Source organism: Armigeres subalbatus, chromosome 2 (assembly GCF_024139115.2).
Source record: "Armigeres subalbatus isolate Guangzhou_Male chromosome 2, GZ_Asu_2, whole genome shotgun sequence".
Taxonomy (NCBI): domain Eukaryota; kingdom Metazoa; phylum Arthropoda; class Insecta; order Diptera; family Culicidae; genus Armigeres; species Armigeres subalbatus.
Genome location: NC_085140.1, coordinates 186959568 through 186985556, shown reverse-complemented (window position 1 = coordinate 186985556; position 25989 = coordinate 186959568). Strand labels below are relative to the sequence as shown.

At 38.8% G+C, this 25989-nt stretch overlaps 1 protein-coding gene across 1 annotated transcript in view; it reads right to left on the bottom strand.

Moving 5' to 3' along the window:
- The window catches only part of LOC134211385 (lethal(3)malignant brain tumor-like protein 3), a 54827-nt gene extending 39445 nt beyond the window's left edge, over positions 1-15382 (bottom strand). Inside the window, exon 1 of the mRNA XM_062688185.1 lies at positions 15245-15382. The gene's annotated coding sequence lies outside the window, so the exon portion shown is untranslated. The remainder of the gene's footprint in view (positions 1-15244) is intronic.
- Positions 15383-25989: the final 10607 nt, after the last annotated feature.

Here is a 25989-nt window from a genome sequence, read left to right as displayed (position 1 = left end):
AATTGAGCAAATCGAATCTACCTCTAGCCCAGGTGATTCGATCCATGCAAAAAAGCAAAGGATTGTTGCCGAGTTTTCTGGCTTTAGGAATGAGATTTTGAGTATCCTTCAGGGGATCGATGTTTCAATTCAGATTGCCAGGAAGGGTGACTGCCGCGTTTTGCCGGGATCCTTTGACGATCGCAAACATCTGCTTAAGTATTTAACTGCGAAGCGGCATGATTTCTTCACATACGACGACAAAACTGAGCGATTGTTCAAAGTCGTCTTGAAACGTCTCCCCAGTGATGATAAATCACGGAAGAAATCGACCCTACAAGTCAAGATAGGATCTTCTACATCCTCCTCTTTTGGCATTACCTCCGGTGTTCCCCAAGGCAGTAATCTTGGGCCTCTACTTTTCTTGATTTTTTTCAATGATGCTGTCAAGGGGCGATGCAGGCGATTTGGAGATATTAATGCTGCCCAATGAGCAGCTCGAAGTAGCTCGAAGTTGTTCCTGTCCTGCTCGTTCTTTTTTGTCAACAAACGGGCATGAGCGTGACAGGAACAACTTCGAGCTACTTCGAGCTGCTCATTGGACAGCACTATTTTCTCCAGTAAATAAACCTGAGGATGCTGCAAGATTCCAATGTTCAATTGATTGTTTTCATAACTGGTGAGTGGTGTGAGGGAAACAGGATGTGCTTAAGCTTTAAAAAATCCAGTGATAAAAAATTAGTGATTTCATTTCCTCGTAAAAAATCAACAGTCTTACATGATTACTCGTTATCTGGATCTGGTGCAGATAGAGTTAATGTTAAACCTCGGAGTTATATTAGATTTTAAATTGAAATTTTTTGAACTCATACTTATCAGCAAGGCAAATCGACAATTGGGATTCATTTCCAGAGTTTGTCAATTTTTCGGAAAGTTTCAATAAAGCTACGCAAATAAAAAAACTAGATCCAGTAGTGAGTGTGTTACCGACAAAAAATCCAGACTTCCTTGTTGTGAAGTCACGCACTAGGGCAGCGGCTCTCAATCTCTTTCTTGAGAGGTACCCCTTAGAACCTGTGCATTAACTGAGGTGTTTTTTTTTGTTGAAACTGAAAATAATCGTAACTGTTAAGATATATAAAAAATGGACCTAAAAACTAACGGAATACATGACTCTCCATAATTTTTTCTGAAATTTTCAATTTCTTTGAAACTTTCCAACTTTTTGCCTTTTTTGACTATTAAAGGCTTCCGAGCGTATTGAAAGGAGGCTTCCGAACGTATTGAAAGGAGGCTTCCGAGCCTCTTGAAAGTAGGATTCCGCGTCTCTTCCGAGAGAACCCTCCGAGCCTCTTGAAGAAAGGCTTCCGAGTCTCTTGAAATGCGGTTTTCAAGCCACTTAAAAGAAGGTCTCCAAGCATCATGAACGGACGCCTATGAGCTGCTTGAAAGTATGCTCCCAAGCCTCTTGGAAAAAGAATTCCGAGCCCCTTGAAGAGAGGCTTGAGCCACTTGAAAGGAGGCTTCTGAACCACTGGAAAGGAGGCTTTCGAGCTTTTCAAAAGAGCCCAAGTAGTACACTTGTCATACACGAGTTGCTGTAACTCATATACGACAAAATCGAGTCACATAAGTGCTGCTGCAACCAAAGCAGTAAGATTTGTGCTGCAGGGAGTCTTCCGAGCCTTTAAAAGAAAGCTTCCAAGCCATTTAAAAGGAGGCTTCAGAGTATCTAAAATGGACGCTTCCAAGCCTCTTGGTGAAAGAATACCGACCTTCTTAAAGGAGGGCTCCGAGCCTTTTGAAAGAAGGCTTCCGAACCACTCGAAATAAGGCTTCCGAGCCTCTTGGAAGAAACCTTCCGAGCTTATTCAAGAGAGCCTCCCGAGCCTTTTGGATGAAAGGATTCTTCCAAACCTCTTAAGGTCACTCCTGACAGAATCCAAGTTCCAAAATGCTCGCGTTTTCGGTGGCAAACCACTCGATACGGAGGCGGCGGACAACTGTCATTTTTGTTGAATCAGCTTTGCTGCGTCGCAGCATGCGTGAAAAAATAAAAATGACAGTTGTGAGTTGCATCCGTATCGAGTGGTGTGCCCCCGAAAACGCGAGCACTTTGAAACTTGGATTCTTGGATTCGAGCACTTTTTCCGAGCCTTTTAAAAAGAGTTTTACGAGCCTTTTAAAAGAAGGAGAAAAGAAAAAAAAAGAAAGTTTAAGGAAGAAAGCTTAAAAGAAGACTCCTGGGCCTCTAGAAAGGATGAAAGGAGAGGCCTCTTGGAAGTATTCTTCCGAGACTTTTAAAAGGAGATTTTCGAGCCAGTTGAAAAATGCCTTCCGAGCCCCTTGAAAAGATCCTTCCGAGGCTTTTTAAAGAAGCAGAAAAGACAAGAAAGTTTATAGAAAAAAGCTCTAAAGAAGGATTCCGGGCCTATTGAAAGACAGTTTCCGAACCTCTTAAAATGAGGCTTCCGGGCTTCGTGTAAAATACTTCTGAACATTTTGAAAGGAATCCTCCGAGCTACTTGGAAGGAGGTTTCCGAGAAGCGTCGGAGGATGCTACCAATTTTCTCGCAACGAATAAACTGAGCTTTTTCGGAAAAAGCCTCGATGTATCTACCACGGTTACATTGCCAGCTACAGGCAAATCCTGACTAAACGAATACCTTCCTCATTATCTCCTCATTAACTCCGTGGTACTTATGAGGGTGTCGCTAAGTCGGTGGCCTCTCGTTATGTAAGTACCACATTAACACTTCCTTCCCCTCCCAAGCTACGGTGAAGATGGGCGTGGCCAGGAATAGTAGTCCTCATGATTTTGTTATTTTTGTCTAAGACTGGAATCAAGGACCACTCCCCTTCTTGGTTTCTGATAGCATTCTAGATAAGTATCTCAAAAGTAAAACATGAGTATCACTAGTGTCCAATCTACGAATTGCATCGTAACAATGCTAATGCTAATGCCTTCATGTCTCTCAAATGGAGGCTCCTGAATATGTAGACTCTAGTTATTAGTTAAGAATCATATTCTTAACATATTACTCAACATTCTGTTTTGGTCAGGTAGATTGCATAGAAGATTTTTAAAATTTGTTCATTCGAGGTTTTGCCCTTTTGTCCCACAGCCCTTCGTCCATTGTGCTGGTTGTGGAGGGCAGTAACGAGCCTGGATTAAAAACAAAGAGACGCAGTACTCCTACCTTTAGCAACCTTGTGCTCGATTGGAACAACCGATTTGACAGCAAATGCGATGTTCCATTTTTGACACTTCATCTCTTTGTTATGAGTGCAGCCTCTTTAGAGGGCAGGATTCAATAAGCCATGATTTACTGATCGCAAGGCATATTATGTACAAGACAAAGTTTTGAAATAAGAAAAATACAAAATTATCAAAACTTTATCAATTAGTAATTTTGTCCGAGGTACCCCCTGGGCCCGGTGAAGGTTCCCCCAGGGGTACATGTACCCCAGGTTGAGAACCGCTGTTATAGAAGAACTAATTATGGGTTAAGTTAAGGTTATTAAATGTTCTTCAACCTAGCAGATACTAGCTCAATGTTTAGAAATAAGATTAGAAATATTTAGTACCTATACGTTCAATTAGACTTAAGTGTTCGTTGAATGTTTATTGTTGTACTGTTTACCTGGGTGGTGCGGATAGAATCGACTTGGTTGTCAAACTGAAGCCAAAATTTTCTATTGTGCCGGAGCCAAACATTGAAGATTGTGGTTATGTTCGTTTCTGATCTAATATTGAGGAGTATTGTTATTATTTTAAGAAAAAACTTTGTTTGAGTTTTGTATTCTTTGTAACGAATATTCTCACATTATATTTCGAGTGGAAAATTAGTGGGAATGCAACTAAAAAGCACTCGCTACGAAATTTCACGAGATTCAGCAGCTGATTGGAGCATGAATGTATGTAAACAATCGTAAAGTCATGTAGAGTCTAGCGCATTTGTGCGCCTTCATGCAGCGTGGAAAGAGAAATTCGAAGAGCGGGAAATGTTTGACAGCCAAGTAACTGCAAAATAATTTTGTTTATGGGAGTGATTTCAAAATATCCCTCTACTCGCTTGAGCGCAGAAAAGCGGCTCTATCCGCAGCACCCAGCTGTTTACCTAAAAGAGGCAGATTTTTTCACTGGCCATATGCCATATGGATATGATAGGTTGTTATTGATTTTGTACCGTGCGTTATTGACAAAAAATCTGAATTCAAGAAAGACTTTTTGTAACATAGAACATCTGCAGGACTATTGGCTGAATAACATTTTCCATCATATGTAAAATAGTTTTAGCACATTTTCCAGAAAGCAAGTAATACAATCGGAATAGCGTTTTCTAATTGTGCAATGGCCGTCCATATAACAGGAGCCAACTGTCAATTTATCCATTGTCGATTAGTCAGTTTCGAGAAATTGATGAGCTGACGATTATTTTGGGTATATAAACATTAAATATCTTGGCTGTGCATATGCACAGCATATGTTTCGAAATGGACAAATTGATATGAAATTTGCGAAAAAGAATCCACGTGTCTTGGAGGACTCAGACCCTCAACCTCCTACTCTCTAGATAGGCGTGATAACCCCTACACAACAAAGACCACTTAAAGGTCACGTTTGCGGAAAAGCCATCAGAATCCAGTACCAACCTCCACCGCGGTTAGCTCTCTTTTTGCAAATTGAATATCTTTCGGATGCTAGATTTGTCCAATCTCCACATGTGCTTTACTATTGTATACCCACAGCCAAGCGAGTGCATTGTTTATTAAACGAGAGGATCGACTCCTGGTACAGCAGTGCGATTGAATTCGCATTCTATACCGTCCCTTGAGAGTTAGGGGGCATGAGGGTTCGAGTCCTCCAAGACACGTGGATTCTTTTTCGCAAATTTCATATCAATTTGTCCATTTCGAAACATATGCTGTGCATATGCACAGCCAAGATATTTAACAAAAAAATGGTTTTCGTACGGCCGAGTTGCCGAATAATATGCAATTAATTGTATATAAACATGTAAATTTGGCTTAGAAATGCCTGAGATATTTCGAGTTAATATGATCCGAACATCCCAAGAATGATTTTTTGAGCACTGTAGGAAGGTTAATTTTGATAACAGTTTAAATAAACATTGCAATTGAGGCAAAATACATACTTAAGAAAGTGAGTTTCTTAATAAAAGGTCAAGAACTGTACTTACAATATCCGGCAAAAATTTAATTAAAACGTATATCAGTAGAGTGATCCCAAACTTATGACCGGTTCACCATATAGTGGGTGAACCCAAAGTTTTGACTGATGCATACCATGCACTTGAGTAAACATTTTGTTTTTAATTAAATAAAACAAACAAAACATCGTTGCAAACACCTACAATACAAGATCTACTCTTAATCTATGTACTGAATTAATAATACCCGAAATTGGATGTAAGACGGCAAAAACACGGTCAAAAACTTTTGCCTATATTTTTCGAGAGTTAACACAAACTTTTGACCGGGAGTGTACCATCTTTAAGCTAGTACGCTGTTGAAAAGTACTGTGCAAATAGATATGATATCAAATTTTCCGTAAGAGCAGCGTACTAGGTTTTTAATGGTAAATTAGTAAATCTACAAATTCTACAACAAATCTTCACACTTTAGTCTCTATTTTTTACCTTTCTGTAGTATACACCAATCGACTCAGCTCAACAAATTGAGCTGATGTCTGTATGTCAGTGTGTGTATGTAAGTTTTAGGAACTAATCTTGAACTGATTTGCATGCAACACGTTGCATACGACGGGGAATTGTTTCCCATTGTTTGCTATTTAAAATTGACTAGATCGGACTATGGAATCAAAATTTATGGGCAAAATACGATTTTGTTATAAACACGCTGAGAAAATCCCACTTCAATTTGTGTATAGCTAACGTAAGAGAAATGCCTCTCATGCCTGTGCCTTGGAAAAACAATTTTAATTTTTTTTACAGAAGATGCAATGTTTAGATCCAAATTTGTATTATGTACAACTATATCAAAAATTTGTTGAACCATTTAAAAAATTGTAATAACCAACACGTTTTGAAAAGCAGAAACTTTGCTTTTAGTTTTCTTTATTTTTTATCACTTATTACCATTCGATTTTGGCAATAAAACCATACGTTTTTCCAAACACAACTTTTTTATTTTAAATTTCTTCTAAGCCGCATAAATCTCATAATCCGTGTAAAAAAAATTGTAGATAACAAAACCAGCATATAAAAATACGTAAAAAAAGTCGCGTAAAAAATTTCCGAGGAAAACGCGTAAGGTCCAAAATCTACGAAAAAAAAATGTCACAGTGTGTCTAGTATAAGGTTATCATATGGAAATTGCACAAAGGAGGATATTTTAGCAAAATCATGACAAAAAGGAGGACATTCTGTTGAAAAAGGAGGACAAGCTACTAAATTAAAACATCCCTCATATCTGACTCAGTTTTTTGAACAATTTAAATCAAATAGATAATAGAGTGGCATTTAAGTCATTTACACACTAAATTTTCAGAAATGGAAAAAATCGAGTCAAGTATAAAACAAAGTTTGAAAAATGCATATTTTCAAAATAAAAATAAAACAATGAATTGAAAAGAAAAGTACGAAACGCCCCAATTAGCGAACGGCATTCGCTAGTTGGGGTGAGGTCGTACCCCAATTAGCGAACGATCACTGTACGCGAAAAATGAATAGGTACCTCTGTCTTTTGATTATTAGATATGTTCCTTTTTGAAGAAAATAGATAAAGTTTTCTTAGTAGAAAATTCTATTACACACTTTTTTCAAAATATCGAAAAAGGAGGACAGTTTAGTTAAAAAGAAGGACAAGCATTTTTTATTGAAAAAGGAGGTCATGTTCTCCTTTCGGATACCATATGATCACTAGACTATAGTGTCACAATAAGTGATTAAATATATAAAGTATCATAAGAAAACAAAAACCATTCAATTTTGGCAACATTTGATGTACCGAACGTGTTTCCAAAATCAAATGGGTTTTGTATCTTAAAAAAAAAACGCATCTGATGTCTTTTAGATTAATTCATTAATTTCTTTAAAACTATACATCAACCGATCCTGAACAAATCCATTCATTTCTTTAAAAACCGATCGATTATTTTTAAGGAAATTTAAGTCATCCAGTAAAACATTATTCTCCAAGAAAGATAAGAACAGGAATGCTAAATCTTGATATCAACCTCAGAAATATGATTAAAAACCTAGAATAATCCACCTAGCGATGATGGTGCCTTTCTGTTGTATTGTAAAACAAGAAAAGCACATAAGAGAGGTGGAAATTGCACTTTAGTTAAATAGATTCAGTTACTTTCAATTCACATTTATTTGCGTTTATTTGAATACATTGCAGCAATTTTTGAAAAAAATCGATTCTAATTTTTTCTAGGATCCTTGGGAAAAATGGGGAAAAATCACATGATAAGAAAATTATTTTGAGCTTTTTAGTGGAATGTTTTCCCCTGTCATAAGACGAGTTTATACAATCCCATTGAATTCCACCACTTAATTGTATCTTGACAGATACGTATTTCGACCTCAAAAGTAAGGCCGTCTTCAGTGTCTCGTACTTGACTCGACTTCAAGTACAAGTCGAGTCAAGTACGAGACACTGAAGACGGCCTTACTTTTGAGGTCGAAATACGTATCTGTCAAGATACAATTAAGTGGTGGAATTCAATGGGATTGTATAAGCTCGTCTTATGACAGGGGGAAAAATCAATGTTTTTTTTAAACTCCTGAACGCAATGGCCGATTGGTACAATTTTCAATAGCGAAAAATTAGGAAGGATTTTTCGTCGGATGCAACATGTTGCAAGCAAATCGACTAAGTCGGCTAAGTACAAAAAAGTGTGTCTCACATTTTTTTGTCCACACACATACATACATACATACATACAAACATACAGACATCACCTCAATTCGTCGAGCTGAGTCGATTGATATATAACAATATGGGTCTCCGAGCCTTCTATCAAAAGTTCGGTTTTGGAATGATTCTATAGCTTTTACGTATACTTAGTATACGCGAAAGGCAAAAATGAAGGAGTATGAAGCAATCTGTCATTTGTTATTTTTTGCTTAATCTAATGCGAACTAATCCAATTTTTTAAAACCTATATATTTTGTACTCGGTGGGTCGCAATCAATGTAAGACTCAGCTAGGTGGGTCGCATATCCAAAAAGTTTGGGAAGCTCTGAGCTATACCTTTGTAAAATGGATGACCGTACGCTTACCAGGTTTTTATGTTAGTACTAGCTTTATGTACCCGGCCTTGCTCGGAATTGCCAGTTTGATTCGCAGTTTTTTTTTCACAATCGGAAAATGAATAAACCAATTGGTCAACAGGATAATTGCGTTATCTTATCGATACTTCATCATTTGATCAAAAGAAGGCAGATTTCATTTGAAAACATTGACTGATTTTGGAAAAGGGAGCGAACCCATAATCGCCATATTCCGGGCAAACGTCTATTTCTAAAGAAGGGCAAACATCCACCGATGCCTTATTCCGAGCAAACGTCTATTTTTAAAGAAGGGATCACATTCACCATCCAGAAGGAAACACATTAATCATTGCTTTTACGTTGGGCAAACCATGATTTCGATAAATGGTTGAATTGATCGATAACTAAACAATACAATAATGGGTTCAGAAGTTAGGCTGGAGCACACACACAAACATACAAACATTGAGTTTTATATATCTCGGCAACTTATTCAAAACGACGTATGTGATTTTGTAAACAAAGATGCATACGTCGATTTGTCAAATATGATGACACTCCCACGCAAACCAATACAACGAACATGTAGCCGAAACCTCCCCTACCTGTATGTGGCGATAGTTTGCGTGGGAGTGCTATCAGATTGCAGAAATCAACGTTTAAATTTTTGTTTACAAAATCACATACGTCACATACGTTGAATAAGTATCCGAGATATATAGATAGCTAATAGCTATATGTATCCGGCTTTGCTAGGGACTGAAAAGTAAATTATAGAATTAAAATGTCCAATGCTGTAGCACGAAACCCACAGAGGTAGATCTACCGCTCATAGAATTGAACCTTTGTATCAATATATTTTTATATCTTTGTTTGGCCCTACCTTTTCAATAAACATCTTCCAAAAATAGAGAATAAGTGTACCAAATCTGGTTGGAATTTATCCTGGGAGTTACACTGAATTGCTCATTTTTAAAGACAACCCCTTCCCCATAACTTTCCCTTTTCCAAAATGACCCTCCCACCTTCTTTGTTATCTTCTCCTTAGAATAGAAAATGTATTGCACCAAATTTGGCTGAAATTGGTCCTGGGAGTTGGGTGTTACACTGAATTGCTCTTTTCTAAAGACAACCCTTCCCCTTACCCTCCCTTTTCCCAATGATCATCCCACCCTTTGTTATTTTCTCCTTAGGATAGAGAATGTGTGTACCAAATTTGGATGAGAGCGGTCCAGGGGTTCAAAAGAAACACTGAATTGCCTGTTTTCTGAACAATACCCCTCCCCCCAGACCCCTCCTCTCTTTCCCAAATTACACTTCCATGTGATCGACTTCTCTTAGTGAATATGTGTACAATATTTGGTTGATATGGGTACTGGAAGTTGGGAGTAACACTGAATTGCTCGTTTTATAAAGACAACCCCTCCCCCCCATACCCTCCCTCTTTTTACAATGACCGCCCCACCCCCTTTGTTATCTTTTCTTTAGGGTAGAGAATGTGTGTATCAAATTTGGTTGAAATCGGTGCAGGGGTTCAGAATTTACTCTAAATTACCCGTTTTCTGAACAATACCCTCCCTCCAGACCCTCCCCTTTCCCAAAATCTCTCATATGATTGTTTCCTTATAGTGAATATGTGTACAAAATTTGGTTGAAATCGGTCCTGGGAGATGAAAGTTACACATAATTGTTCGTTTTCTAAACAAAACCCTCCCCTTTCCTAAATGACCCTCCCACCCCTTTGTTAACTTCCCTGAGGATAGAGAATGTGTGTACCAAATTTGGTTGAAATCGGCCAAGTGGTTCAGAAGTAGTTAGCGAACATACATACATAGATTGGTTTTTATATATATAGATTTTGTTAGTTAAGAGTGGTACTGGACCCTGCTGGAAACTTCAGCAAATACGCGAGAAGATGTTGATAGATTAGGCGACATTGTCTCTACGTATTTGCAATACCAAGTGCTTAATATCTTTTTTTTTTAAATGCTATCCTCCAACGCGTTTCTGTGCGACTCAAATTAATTTGTTGTTACTGGGTTTAAAATTCTTACTTAAGTACTGCTTAATAGTGTAGCCAGACCAGAAGCAATTAAATTCACTTAGTTATTGTTCATCTATTAACCGGATAAAAAGTATATTTTAGTTATCTAGTGTTAATGTATCTCCAGTTAGCCTTGAGAGGAAAGGTGTAGGATTGCCAATCCGTAGATGGCGGGTTCGATTCTCAATCCGGTCTTGAATGTCTTCGGATGGGAAACATTGTCGACACCCTGGGTATAAATGTATCCATTAACGGGTGGTCACTAACAAACGGGAATTTCAATACTTCAATAAGGTACACCGGGGCAAGTTGAAACGGTTTTTTCAAAGTTGAAATTCGAAGTGCTCTCAAAAAATCATTCTCTGATATTTTATGATTCTGTTTGCGATGTTTGCTAGTTCAGGCCAAAGATTATGCATAAAAAATAAGCAATCGTAACCAACTTTTTTTTAAGTATATTGTATATTTGAATTATTTTTTTATATGCATCGTTTCAACTTGCCCCGCGTATCGGGATTCGGGGCAAGTCGAAACACTGCATTATATACAGATATAAGCTAATTTTGCCGTATTATTAACAAAATGTATGTACTCAGTGGGACTCAAGAAGCACAAGGTTGTAAAGGTGACTATAATACTACCAGTATTCACATAAGAGTCCCATGTTTTTAACGATTTTGATTTTCTTTCAGAAATTAGCTTAAGATTGTCTCCTGTTAAAGAAAAACTGATAAAATAGTAGGCTTTGTTCTAGAAATTTGAAAACAAATCCCACTTTTGTTGTCTCATCTTGATATTTACTCGCATAAAAATCGCATTCCAGATTTTGATACTCTTTTACTCAAAAAATAAACTTAAGTATGGTCCATTTAATTGTCCACAGCAATATATACAAATAAAGACTATTATGTAAATTTTTTGGAAAGATAGCATTTTTTTAAATTTATTAGTTTTTTGTTTTTGTTACATATAAAACAAGTTTGTAAATTCAACGACAAGTTAAGTTAGTTAAGTTAACGAAATGTTTACGTACTCTATGTTTTAATTTTCTGACAGTCAGTACCCAGTAGATTAAGAATCTCAAAACTGTATTTTCAACAGGATCCCTTTTCATTCTAGTGGAGATAGTAGGAGGGTTGCATTCATGACGAAATGAGCGGAAATTTATTACAGTTATTTCCAGAAGTTTGCATGTATTTATAAATTTATGTTTTCCGAATGTATGTATTTACGGGCCTTCATCATGGTCCTTCATCTGGAAACAAACTTACTTTTAATTGCGAGGATGACGTTTTGAATCGTTGTTTCAACTTGCCCCGCACCACGCATTTCTATTTGCCCCGATGAGTTAAACGTGCGGAGCAATATCAAACAACCAAAATACAAAAATTAACACGGGTCTTTCATCGATTTTTCATATTCATTATGCTTATTCAACATTGAATGATTATCTACCGTGAAAATTGTGTGAAAAAACTTTTCCAAACATCGTTTGAGACCTGTTTCATTGGCACGTCAAATAGTTGGTTTGGATTTTGCAAAGGGCGAGAAATAAACAATGGCAGGAATTGGTTTTGAAAGTTGCAATCTTCCGGGAATGGCAGTCAGAAGGTGCGTCTAGGGGAGTAGTTTGTTGAAAAAAATAATCAGAGCACTCGGTCATTTCCCATCTAAATTACAGCTTCCGTTTCAACTTACCCCGCATTTCAACTTGCCCCGGTGTACCTTACTTTTTTGCCTTTCTCGTATACTAAGGGTCTGTCTCATTTGGAAAATTAAACTTAAAAGTGACAGTTCGAAAATCAAAAAATCATCCGATCATAAGAATGGCTGCTCTCCAGCAATTCCAATAAGACATCGATGCAAAATGATTCGATATCTGTCAAAAGTAATCTTACTCTGCGAGCAGGGTTATTCAATAATTCAAGACAAAATATTCAAAACGACTTATCTGCTTTTGTAAACAAAGATTCAAACGACGATTTGACAAATCTGATAGCTCTCCCACGCAAATCAACACCATCAACAGGTAGCGTTAACCTTCATCTACCTATTGATGGTGTTAGTTTGCGTGGGAGTGCTATCAGATTCGTCAAATTGTCGTTTGATATTGCGACCTATCTATCGTTTTGAAAATTTTGTCTTGAATTATTGATATGTCACTTTTAAGTTTAATTTCAGTTTAATTATCCAAATGAGACAGACCCTAAGTATACGGTAAAGGCTATATGATCGCTCCAAAAACAAACTTTTATAGAAGGCCCGGAGACCCATAGTGTTATATATCAATCAACTCAGTTCGACGAATTGAGGAGATGTCTATGTGTAGGGCCGGATTTAGCCGGAAGGGGGCCCCAAAATGTACAAAAAATGTTGATTTTGGTACATAAGATTTGTGGGGGCCTGGGGCCACGATCCCCCTCTCCCCGGGGGCAAGCCAGAGTAAACGCGACGAGCGATGCGACGCGACGCGACTCACATAAAAGAATAACAATCATTATCAACAGGCTGTCAAATAGCACTGTCGCGTCGCATCGCACGTCGCGTTTACTCTGGCTTGTCCCTAAGGCCAACCCTTTATAAAACGTATATCAGATTGAACTTTACTTCTTTGCAGTTTTCTTCCCGAGCCATTCTTTCCATTCCCGCTTTTTAGTGGCCACCCGTTATACGTGGCACATTAAGATACATACTCATGTAACGGCGGGCATAGAATTGCTTTACATTAATAACTGAGGAAATGCTAATAGAATACTAATTTGAAAAGCAGGTCAAGTTCCAGTTGGAATGTAGGAAGAGCCATAGAAGAAGAAGAATGTGTACTAACAATACTAGTAACCTAGTAATGTGTACTGTAAAGCAACAAATTATTTCACAATTTTAGCAATAGGCAGACACGTGATGTATCAAACATTTTTGATATGTATATAAATTGTATGAGTTTCCTGATTTAAATCAAATTAGATATCATTCCATGTCCATGTTTAGCGAACTTTACTTTCTAAAGGCCGATGCCCACGTAGCGTTTTTTCAAGCGTTCACTCCAAGCTTACTCTATTTGATGCTGGGTACCTTGCGTGATCGCGGCGTGCACGCAGCGTAAAAAAACGCTACATGGACATCGGCCCTAAGTGATATGTATCATTAAACTTGGGCACACATTTTATTTTATAAGAAATTAGACAATTTAATCCTACAGAGATAAAATGATTCCGTTTTCTTGTTTTCTTATGAAATACCATCGCGAACCCTACATATGGACATTCGTTGACGGGGAAGCCTGTTTGGCCTATTTCCCTTCGTTTTATGATCAATTTTGCAATAGTTCTAAGCGAGGTTTTACAACACATGATTTTAGGCTTAGAAACCTTGCAGGTAATAACTGTAAAAGCGCCGAAGAAGAAGTTACAATAATGCTACAAATAGGTATCTTGAAAGCCACGTGCTTTTGTATAATCACGTTGAATTATTTAGATTTTCTAGAATTAATTTAAAACTTCGGTATTCTACAGTATCAACCGATTTGTACTGTTTAGATTTGTTTGTAAATGTAGAGAAACTCTTAAATCAAATAGATGTTGATGTTGCGGAAGAACTTCCGCATTGTTCAAGGAGCAGGCGTAACAAATATAGAGTCAAAAAATTTATTTGGCTACATTTTATAAAGGTTACAGAAGTAGAGAAAAATCGACTTCTAATAAAATTAAACATCAGCTATGCCTTTTAGACATTTCCTTCGGGATGGAAAGGTAGTTCGTAGTTCAACCCGAAGAATCCTCTTTTTGTGTCTTACTGTTACCTTCATGATCTACAAGTACATGCATACTTGGATAAACAATTGCCCACATGTACTACTTCAAAGAATGATAATCTTAATTGAAAACTGACCATCAATGAGTTGTCTAATAATAGACTACGCTGAAGAGATTGTTTCTAAAAGTGGTTGATCAACCTTGATTAATAACGAAAACACCTTCACGCCAATGAAGAAAAAGAAGAAATTGTGACGATGGATATTGTCTCACGTTAATGGCTTCTCACTGCTCTTGTTAAAAAGAACGATTCACTCACGTCCATAAAAATGGACGCACTAGCAACACTGAATTTGTGAGTTGGAGCATAAATGTTTTGCGGTATTGCAATCGACTCAACGCGCATTCTAATAGGATTATCAATTTCGTTTTATAGAATGATATTCTAATTCTATACTTTAAAGTGATATTCAAGACATCTTGAAATACGTATAAATTCTCAAAATCCTTTATACCATGAAGATCGTACAGTCAAGCCAGCAAAGCAGGTCACATGCAAATGCAACGCTGTCAAACTGCTGACTATGTGCGATGAGTTTTTGGGAAATCTAAGCACGATATGGGATAGCAGGTAAAACACCGCATAATCTAACAGGATTTTCATCACAACAGTTTTGTATAAGATTCTCTGCTAATGTATGACTAACCGATTTAGAAATTCTTTCATATGTATTGTTTACATTGATGACATTTCTCACCCTAATAATCATATACATTTTAAAATGGATTTTTTTATATCAAAAGTATAAAGTTTACGTATAAATACTTCAAACAATATAAATAATGAAAACTATCATAAAAAGGATTCGTAATATATCATTGGTTGACAAAATAGGTACATTAACCGATAGATATACAAGTTCATAGCCACTACATAGTTCAGGTGAAAAAAGTGAATCTCAATGTAGTAAGAATATAGTAATAAATATACAAATCATACTGTCACTTAGTCCTAACGAGCATGTTTAGTCAATATTCATGGAATATTAGAATGTAACTATAAATTTCCATGAAGATTTGCTGATGCCGCGAATTTGTGAACACTTTGACAGCTTCATCTCACTGAGTGGGGCTCATACACCGAAGACCGACATCCTTGCAAAAATTACAATTCCCGTGTCAGCATTTTGCTACGTACTTACCAATTTTCCGACGGCAAATCAAACACAGAACACTTTAGCAGTTGTTTTTTCCACTCAAAGTACGATTTCCTTGGGAAAATTAAATCACAACACACTCGGCTGGGATAGAGCTTCCAAATCACAAGAAGACTATAATGACTGGTGTTCGATTATTGAAGTTCGAAATTCGAATATGTATTTACCTACGACGATCTCAGTGCCGCTGCTTCTACGCCAGCTGATACGATGCGACGTGAGAGGGGGTTTCACTACGCGAGAGAAAGCTGCACGTCCGCCGCCAGCCAATCGCAAACACGCACACCAACGATGAAACGTGTTTTCCTTTTTCGTCTGATTTGATTTTGATGCTGATTCTGCGCCGCTTCCTAACGTGAACTAATCGCTTTGATTAAATTAATGATTAGTTCAATCGAATGAAGAAAATTTCTCAGTAAAACATTGAAATTTTCTCCACGCGTATCAACAAAGAACGCTGTTATCGGGTCGGGCACCGAATACTCACCCATTCATTAGAAGATTCCGCAGGGTAGTATTGGTGAAATCTTCGAACTCTCGCTCTCGCGTTCCTCCTGAATCACTCTCTTCGAAAACGTTGTTCATTCGCGCACCGATAGCGTAAAGTGCCGCGCCATGCGTGAGTGCTTCGACGTACACATGGCACTGTTATTGTTGTTTTGTCGATATGCATGTGCATAGGAACTCACACGATTTAATTCATTGAAACAGAGTGAAACTAAAACGGTATTGTTCAGGGTGAGTATAGCAAGAAGGGTGCAATAAAATAATTTCCATTTTGCATGCGAGAGGACAAACATTTCGTATTTAAGCATTTCAACTCGCAACAACAGCATGAGGGTTTGTTTAAACGTGCCACAAATCGGTGTTGCAACGATTGGATTTCCCCAGTAAAGTCGTAGTAAGTCAAATTTGCTATAATTTTGAGTGGCTTTTAGGGTAACCAACTTGGTTTAGACCTCTACACATTTTGGAACCTTCTGGTAACATTTTCTTGATTCCTGAACTAATATGAATGTAGCTAAATCCTTTATTGGCTTTACAAAAATAAGATCGCTCTGCCTTTGTTTGACTATAGTTTCCTGTACGAAAATAACGATATGCGTTACGATTCAGAGCACACATTGGGGGAAAATCTTAGAACGTATGCAATAAACTTACTGTCGAAATTGTGTATTTTTAAACACAGGAATCTTCTCATTGGATTCCATCTATGAAATGGCGCGATTTTTGTTTGTACCAAATGTATTATTTGATAGATATGAGTAAATATTGAGAAGCACTTCCTCTAGGGGTTCAAAATCGGACATTTACCCTACATAACCTATGAGATAGTGGACAGTAAATGTGCACTAGTCTATAGACAATCTTCCTCTATTAATCCAATTGTGATGTTTGACGGGTGAGAATATTGAAAAGGGAAAATTAATGAGCTTTTGATAAGTTTTGTTCTATTATTGTTAAGGGGTTCTTAAAACATATTGCGGTCAAATTCGGCCCGAAAAACAAATAAATATTCTCTCTTGCATTATGTACACCCAGGTTTTTTTTACACGGTTTGGTTTTAGTCGTTTAAGACCTTCAGCGTCAATGAAACAATGAGTTAACCCCACGAAAAAAATCATAAGGAATCAAAGAAAATTCAGGGGGTATTTAAAAAGCTTTGAAAGTTACCGAGAAATTAATGAATTCCAACCGCGTAAAAAAAACCCGGGTGTATGTACGAACCCATTGACCGATTTCAACAAAATTTGGAACACAAATTGTTTATTTATTTATTTGTTTTGGGTTTTGCCAAATCGCACCAAGTGCCAGCAAAAAAATATTCATTTTCCGGCCCAATCTAACGGTTAGCAGATTTAATTGATCACTAATCGTATTGGATATTCCTCAACCGAAAACGATCAGCGGTGCGGAAAAGTTTGAAAGGTTGAGCAAATTAAAAGAGATTCTTCAGTGGATAGCAAATAGGAGCATATTTTGAGATACCAATAGACCCCTTATTCACAAGTATGTGTGCGGAAACTTACTACCATAGAGTACCATAGGGGGCCTGGATGTAGCGTTGGCGCATCACGCAAATTAATTAATATTTCAGTGGTAATAAGCAGCAACGTGATTTGTTGGTAAAAATAACACGACGGCCATCTGACGAGACAAGAGGTTTGCGCAGGTCCAATAAGCCGCCTTTGAAAACAACCATTACGAACGATATAGAAGATAGTACGACTCGATACAATCGGCAACGACCTAGGCGACGAATAAAGGCTTTCAATTGGAAGCTTGGAACATGGAACTGCAAGTCGCTAGGCTTCGCAGGTTGTGACAGGATAATCTACATTGAATTACATTCCCGTAACTTCGACGTCGTAGCGCTGCAGGAAATCTGCTGGACAGGACAGAAAGTGTGGAAAAGCGGGCACCTTCTACCAAAACTGTGGCACCACCAACGAGCTGGGAACCGGGTTCATAGTTTTGGGCAAGATGCGCCAACGCGTGATTGGGTGGCAGCCAATCAATGCAAGGATGTGCAAGCTGAGAATAAAAGGTCGTTTCTTCAACTATAGCATCATCAACGTGCACTGTCCACACGAAGGGAGACCCGACAACGAGAAAGAAGCGTTCTATGCACAGCTGGAGCAGACATACGATGGATGCCCACTGCGGGACGTCAAAATCGCATCGGCAGCGACTGGTATGCCGGTGAATGTGAGGAGTTAGTGGAAGAGAAGTATGCAGCATGGGCGAGATTGCTGCAACATCGCACGAGGACGAACGAGGCACGATACAAACTCTATTTTTCGGAGGATGAAGCGCCTGCAGGATTTTTTAAACTTTATTAAAGTGTTTTTTTATTTTAAAATTAAGTTCAACACCGTAAGGAAGAGACTCAGAGGGATTCCCTATGCGGGCCAACCTTGGGTCCCGCCAGGAGCAGAGCAACAATGGCTAGTGAAAGGAAGGCTAGCCGGAAGGATCGCCTTGCGAGCCAACCAAGGGCTTCGCCGATTGACCTAAAACTTAAAATTAACACTTTAAAATTGCTTAATGTTATAAAAGATAAGGATAAAAGAGCTACACTAAACACAAAAAACGACATCGGACATGATGTGATAATGGGGTCTTAGACTGAGATTGGTATGTTGTAACTCCGTAAGCTCTTCTGGTGGTCCAGAAGGCGTGGCTCCAGAAACTTTTCTCCTACTGCTCCGCTGAAGGTTGTGTTTTCCGCTGCTTTCCTGGTTCTTAAGTGCGCTGTTCTCCGGTGATAAGTCATCCGCGTCTAAAGGACTAGGTTTAGTTCTCGTCTGCCGTCAGTTGTACAATTTACCAGCCATAAATTCGCTGCCCACAGAAGATCCTTTAAGATCAATCGACCTTTCACTTATGAAAGGTTCAGATCGCCAGTTGAAATAGGCGAATTCAGAAATCTGAAAGTCGGAAGGAGCCTGGTTTGCTCGAACAGAATTTATCTGTGATCCTTACTCCAAGGATTCAAAAAAACATATCGATGATGTGGCAGCATCGTTTTTGCGTGTATCATTTATTTGAGAAACTGCATAAGTCCATTTTACACAATTTCGAGAAAACAACAAAAAACTGTTTTTGAACAAATTGACAACGAACCTTTCGATTTCTTCGATACAGATCAATAATTTATGGCAAAACTCAACACCCTGGGGCACTTCCAGTGCAAAAATTGTAAATCGTACTCCATAATTGCTTTTCAAAGTGCGTGGACATATGTAGTTTCTCAAACAAATGAAAAAAATTTCATACATTCATGAACAAAATTTTTTTTTCGTATTTTATGCCAGAATACGTATTTTTGGAAGAGGATTCAGAATATATAAAAACCTCATTTTGGCCAAAAATGTTACATATGCAGTTTCTCAAACAAACGGTTCAATTGGAAGCGAAAGCCTCCCAGGGCTGAACGGTGGTGAACGATCATTGGGGTATTGGGACTTATCCCAAGCAACCAGAAATATGGATAAGATAGGATGTTTTGGCTTAATCAGCTCGCATGTTGAGTATTTTTTTGTATGGTGGGAGCGCAAAAGTGAACTTTGAAGTTCCGTTAAGGTGCTTGGAACTGGATGTGAACCAAGAATGAACTAATTGGATCCCAAGAAGAGAACTAGATATCAAAATATAAGGACGCAGGTCTGCTTCGTCGTCAGCAAGTGCGTCTCTGATGCTGGCCGGGATGCCGTATAACTACCTAGGATGGCCGTATTTAGGACAACGGCAAACAAAGTGTTCAACACTGTTGGCTACGTTACAGATCTCGCAGTGGGACCGAAATGGGCCTCCGCCGAAGTTGTGGGAGACCCTGGAGACCATGGTGTGCCTGGTCTGGAGTCTGGAGATCACAACTTACTCTTTTTGAGAAGTCAGGTCACTCCAAGGACCTGTGGAGCCCTTGATTTTTCTAAGAAAAACTGAGTTTCTTTCGGTTCAATCAAAGGTAATTGCCTATTTCCGGGGATTAAACTACCCGACTTGGACGTTAATTTACAATGTTATGAAAACTCATATGTGAATATGTACGTTATGTGGAAGATATTGATATAGAAAATGTATTGGAGGTAACCACTTTCCCTTCGATGGGACTCGAACCCATGACCCTACAGTACGCTAGACTGGTGCTTTAACCAACTAAGCTACGAAGGACCTCCGTCGGCCTTCGCAACCTAGCGGCTACTGAACGAGCTCGAGATTCCCAAATTGGACGCATAGTCAAATCACTTGCAATCCAGTTCTTGAGCACTTGAGTTGCGTGCTCTTGCCTACGCAATGCGGTCGGGTCTAAGCTTGACGACCGACTGGCAAATAGCTTACACAACCTCACTTGATCAGTACCGTTGCTGATGAAGAATGTGTATAGCCGCCAGACATTCTAAATACTCACGCTCCTCTAATGTGAACGTGTAAAATACACATGTGGAAGTATTGGCTTGAGAAATGAATTGCGAGTGATTTGACTATGCGTCCAATTTGGGAATCTCGAGCTCGTTCAGTAGCGCTAGGTTGCGAAGGCCGACGGAGGTCCTTCGTAGCTTAGTTGGTTAAAGCACCAGTCTAGCGTACTGTAGGGTCATGGGTTCGAGTCCCATCGAAGGGAAAGTGGTTATAACCTGTGGGTATACCTCCAATACATTTTCCAAATCAATATTTTCCACATAACGTACATATTCACATATGAGTTTTCATAACATTGTAAATTAACGACCAAGTCGGGTGGTTTAATCCCCGGAAATAGGCAATTACCTTTGATTGAACCGAAAGAAACTCAGTTTCTCTCTGAAAAATCAAGAGCTGTATACAAAACGCATATTAGACTGGTAGTTCTGGTAGTTGGTAGTTAGACTATGGAACCGACTATGGCCACCGGATTCCGGAGATATTCCGGTTTTTTCGGAGGTAGGTTCAAAACCGTAAATTTGAGGTGGATATTAGGAGAAGTTGTGATTAAAAATTGAATAATATTACCACAAATGAAGTAGGGCTCTTGCTGATTGGAACCATATATTGAGATTTGGAATCGGACCAGAATCAAGTGAGATATGGCCATTTCTTTATAATCGGTTCCGATCGATACTTATCAAAAGGGTCAGGCCACAACTTCATTTGAATCTCGCTTTTTGATAGATGGTCCACTATGATTTTATTCTAGAAGGCCTCTTATGTGTCAAGAATGAAAAACCAATGATTAAACGGATCCTGGAGTCGCTGGGATGTTCCCGGGGAACCTGTGAATGGGGACATTTAAGTTTTAGCACCAAAATCAGCCATTCGACGACTCTTTTTTCATGGTTTTCGATCAGGAAGCGAAGTATGAATATAAAATAATCAATTGACGGCTCTGATCGATTCCAGGATCTACGGATTGGCCCGGGGAACCTGTGGAAGGGGACATTTTAGTTTTACCGCCAAAACCAGTCGTTCGACGGCTCTTTTTTCATGGTATTCGATCAGGAAGCGAAGTATGAATATAAAATGGTTCATTGTCGGCTCTGACCGCTTCCAGGATCTACGGATTGGCCCTGGGGAACCTGTGGAAGGGGGCATTTTAGTTTTACCACCAAAACCAGTCATTCGAAGGCTCTTACTTCATGGTTTCCGATCAGGAAGCGAAGTATGAATATAAAATGGTTCATTGACGGCTCTGATCGATTCCAGGATCTACGGATTGGCCCCGGGGAACCTGTGGAAGGGGACATTTTAGTTTTACCACCAAAACCAGTCGTTCGATGGCTCTTTTTTCATGGTTTTCGATCAGGAAGCGAAGTATGAATATAAAATGGTCCATTGTCGGCTCTGACCGCCTCCAGGATCTACGGATTGGCCCCGGGGAACCTGTGGAAGGGGACATTTTAGTTTTACCACCAAAACCAGTCATTCGATGGTTCTTTTTTCATGGTTTTCGATCAGGAAGCGAAGTATGAATATAAAATGGTTCATTGTCGGCTCTGACCGATTCCAGGATCTACGGATTGGCTCCGAGGAACCTGTGAAAGGGAACATTTTAGTTTTAGCACCAAAACCAGCTATTCGACAGCTGGTTATAGATCAGGAAGCGAAGTACGAAAATAAAATGGATCATTGACGGCCCTGACCGCTTCCAAGACCCAAGGATTGCCCCCGAAGAACCTGTGGAAGGGAACATATAAGGTTTAGCACTAAAATCAGTTATTCGACGGCTCTTTTTATAGGTTTTAGATCAGGAAGCAAAGTATAAATATAAAAGGACAATTGACAGCTTTGACCGCTTCCAGGACCTACTGGTTGCCCCCGAGGAACATGTGGAAGGGGACATTTTAGTTTTTACACCAAAATCAATCATTCGACAGCTCTTCTTTAACATAACTAAAGTATGAATATAAAATTGACCATTGATGACTCTGACCGCTCTCAGGACCTACAGATTCCCCCGGAAAACCAGTGGAAAGGAACATTTGAGTTCCAGCACCAAAACCAATAACTCGACGGCTTTTTTTTTCGTGATTTTTGATCAGAAAGCGAAGTATGAGTATAAATTGGACCAATAATGGATCTGACCGCTTCCAGGACTTACGGATTGCCCCCGGGGAACTGTGGAAGGGGACATTTTAGTTTTAGCACAAAAACCAATCATTGGACGGCTCTTTTTTCATGGATTTCAATCAAAATGTGAAGTATGAACAAGAAATGGACCATTGACGGCTCTGACCGTTTTCTGGACCTACGGATAGTTCATGGGGAACCTGCCTACTTCATACTTCGCTTCCTGATCCAAAGCCATGAAAAAAGAGCCGTTGTATGACTAGTTTTGGTGCTAAAACTAAAATGTCCCCTTTACACAGGTTTACTAGTAACTCCGTTACTAGTAAAATTGAAACAACAAACCATTAGGGAGAGTTGTAGAAAAACCTTCGCACTAGAAGTCCACCATACTACACATTTTGAAATTCAGCTTCTGGAATGAGTTATTGACAAACTACTAAATGATCGAACGCAAATTACTAACTGATCGATAACATCCTTGCCGCCGACTAACATCAATCGCAAGAGAGTTCGTGGGGCAGTACCAGGCGGGATTTATGGGTGTACGCTCTACCACGGACCAGGCGTTCGCCGTACGTTAGGTATTGCAGAAATGCCGCAATTATTTGCGGAGAAATTCGGCGACGCATTATGGCTCCGATGGAATAGAGTTCGCCGCCGTAACAAACTGACTATCTACAAAACGCATATTAGACTGGTAGTTCTGGTAGTTGGTAGTTAGACTACTGACACGAGACCCGGACGATGCTCGTGGAGGACCAACGCGCACTGGGAGTTTTCGAAATAAAAGTGCTGCGTATCATCAAAGGTGGGGTGCAGATGGCGGACGTCACGTGGAAAAGGCGAATGAGCCACGAGTTGCAACAGCTGTTGGGAGAACCATCCATCGTTAACACCGCGAAAATCGGAAGCCTGCGGTGGACCGGGAACGTAGTCAGAATGTCGGACAGTTAACCGGTGAAAATTGTTCTCGACAACGCTCCGACGGGAACGAGAAGGCGAGGTGCATATCGAGCAAGGTGGTTCGATCAAGTGGAGGACGATTTGCAGACCCTCCGCAGACTGCGTGATTGGCCGATGGACCGAGCTGAATGGAGAAGACTTTTATGCACTGTACAGGCCACTCCGGCCTTAGTCTGATAATAAATAAACAATTAAACAAACATCATATTCCTCACCCCTTATATTTAGTTTTATTATATTTTGCACCAATATTTCATTAATATTTCATTTATCATTTCATTAAATCATTTCATGTGAGTAATTTCAAGTCAAATTACTTGACAAATACCTTCATCATAATTTAGAACTATTATTGCTTGCAAAAAGTATATTTTCATCTGTAATATGATACCGAAAAAGTATTTTTTAACTCGTGAAGTTGAAACACGTGAAAGTTTTGAAAATATTCACAACAGCTTATCGATATAGAGAGGAATGGAATCGAACGCACGTACCAGTCATGAAACTTCAATGCAGACAGCGTTGAAAACAAGCATCCAATTATCGTATTTATGAATGATGACGTAATAATATCTGGTAGTTGGCAGAGTTCTTACTGTTTATGCGATCACACAGTCAGTGTGGTTTTATCTTACATGCAATCAATCAGAATCCGCGCTTTAAGATGTTTTGATTTTCTCTATTTGTTTGTATGCTGCCTTTATTCCACGTAGAGATGTCGTAAAATCCCAATTAATCGATTAGTAACTAATCGAATACATTCGATTCTTGTAAAAGTTGTGACCAAAAGTGAGCAAGCCGGCTGGTGGAATAATGGAACTGCAATATATGAAGATTTATACGGAAAATGTACTCAACCGTAGCATATTGGGCCAAGATTTGAGCCATATATCCTATTCACCTTTAAGAAAATTGGTGATATTCGTAGTTGCTACTCCGTGATTGAATATGTGATGTATACCACCCTTGTAAAATATTGTATGATCATTAATCACTTGTTATTATTTACCCATTCTCAATGTACACGCTTCGGTAGCTCAAATATTCTGGAGCTCAAATAAATCGACGATTGTGTTGTCAAAGGATATCGCCCAAGTAACCATGAAGCTATATATGCTTGAAAATTATACAGCCATTAAAATTGACTTAAATTGGTACAGGCCCTTTTACGACCGAAGTAATGCTTCATTACTTTGACATGTTGAAATAAAACATAAATAATGTATCGCAGCATTCGTAATGCTGAACAAGTGTATCGTTGCTTGACAGTTGATGAATAAATGCATCTTTACATCGTTAAACTGATCTAATACTATTAGCATTTAATATGCTGATCTGTGATTGATTACATGCGATAACTAATGCTCAGTGGTTACTCGGAAGTCTTATATAGATAGGGTAGAGAACCCATTTGGCGGCCCCCCCTATTCCCGACAGCAACGTTCATTACTCGAGCGCATTACAATCGAATTGCTTGTTTTTTAGTGATGTGATATAAAAAATCAAGCAATTTGGTTGGAACGCGATCGAGTTAACGTTGTGGACGGGAATAGGGGGTGCTGCCCAAACGGTCCCGTTCCCTACCTAATATATTTGTTACATTTGACTTGAATGCTTAAATGTGATTTTTGAAAGTTGATCTAGCAAGTCCTAAATATTTAGCTTTGCTAGACCAATTAATTGATAACCTTATTTAGTAAGTATAGTAACAAAATGTCTGCCAGAAGGTTTCAAATAAGAAACACCGCCTTGATGAACACCATCTCTTACAGGGGATCTACCAGTTTTTGGAATTTTGATAGTTTACCTGCAGTGAGCGATCTGAGAAATAGACACACGCATAGGAATGTTCGGCATTAATTCGCGATCAACTTTTAAATTTATTATTTCTTTTATTTGTCATTATTTTTCTCCACTTTTTTTCTCAAATTGTTCACCTTTATTTTTGTTTTCATCATCAATATAATATATGCACGACCGCTCTTAAACGCTAGTTTCTTCTGTGTTTAAACTTGTTTCCAGTTCCGCTTTTCCTGTCTGTTTGATTTTCATTTGTATGTCTCTGTTTTGTTTTGAATTCTGTTTTGTTCATCTTTACCAAAAAGTTCCTATTGTGTTCGCGGTTGGGGTGAATTTTATCGTTTTCCAAATATGTCGTCCTGCACCTAGAGCAGTGCTACCAACTTACAAACTTCCTTCGCCGTCTTATGCGTGTTTAAGCTTCGTTTGAATGAGTTTACCATGTTATGCGTTACAGATTTTTTTTATTCATTCCTATTTTATGATAAGATGATCACGGAAATTTCGAAAACGTCACTAATTGAATGTTCAAATTGTTGTTTTACTTCCAGTTTAGCTTCTTTTTTACAAAATATGTCCACCCTATTTAGTTTATATGTCTATAGTTAAACCTCATTCTTACAACTCCGCACCGCCTTATGACACGCATCGTTTTTCCTCTCTTCCTAATTTTCCCTCACTTTCGTTACTACAATTTGCCCTTTTCAATATTTACGACAATACAACGAAAAAGCGAAACAGTCGACTTGTGTGATTATTTGTTTTACTTACCTTCAGGCTAGATGGCGCTCGCCATTTCTTGTTGTTGTTTCGCAAAATTGCCACCGATTTAGAATTTCTTCCGCAAGAAAACTACTGCTGAGGAGTCGAATGACAAGCCACCACAAACGGCCAGCTGTGGTTGTTTGTGTGGGTGT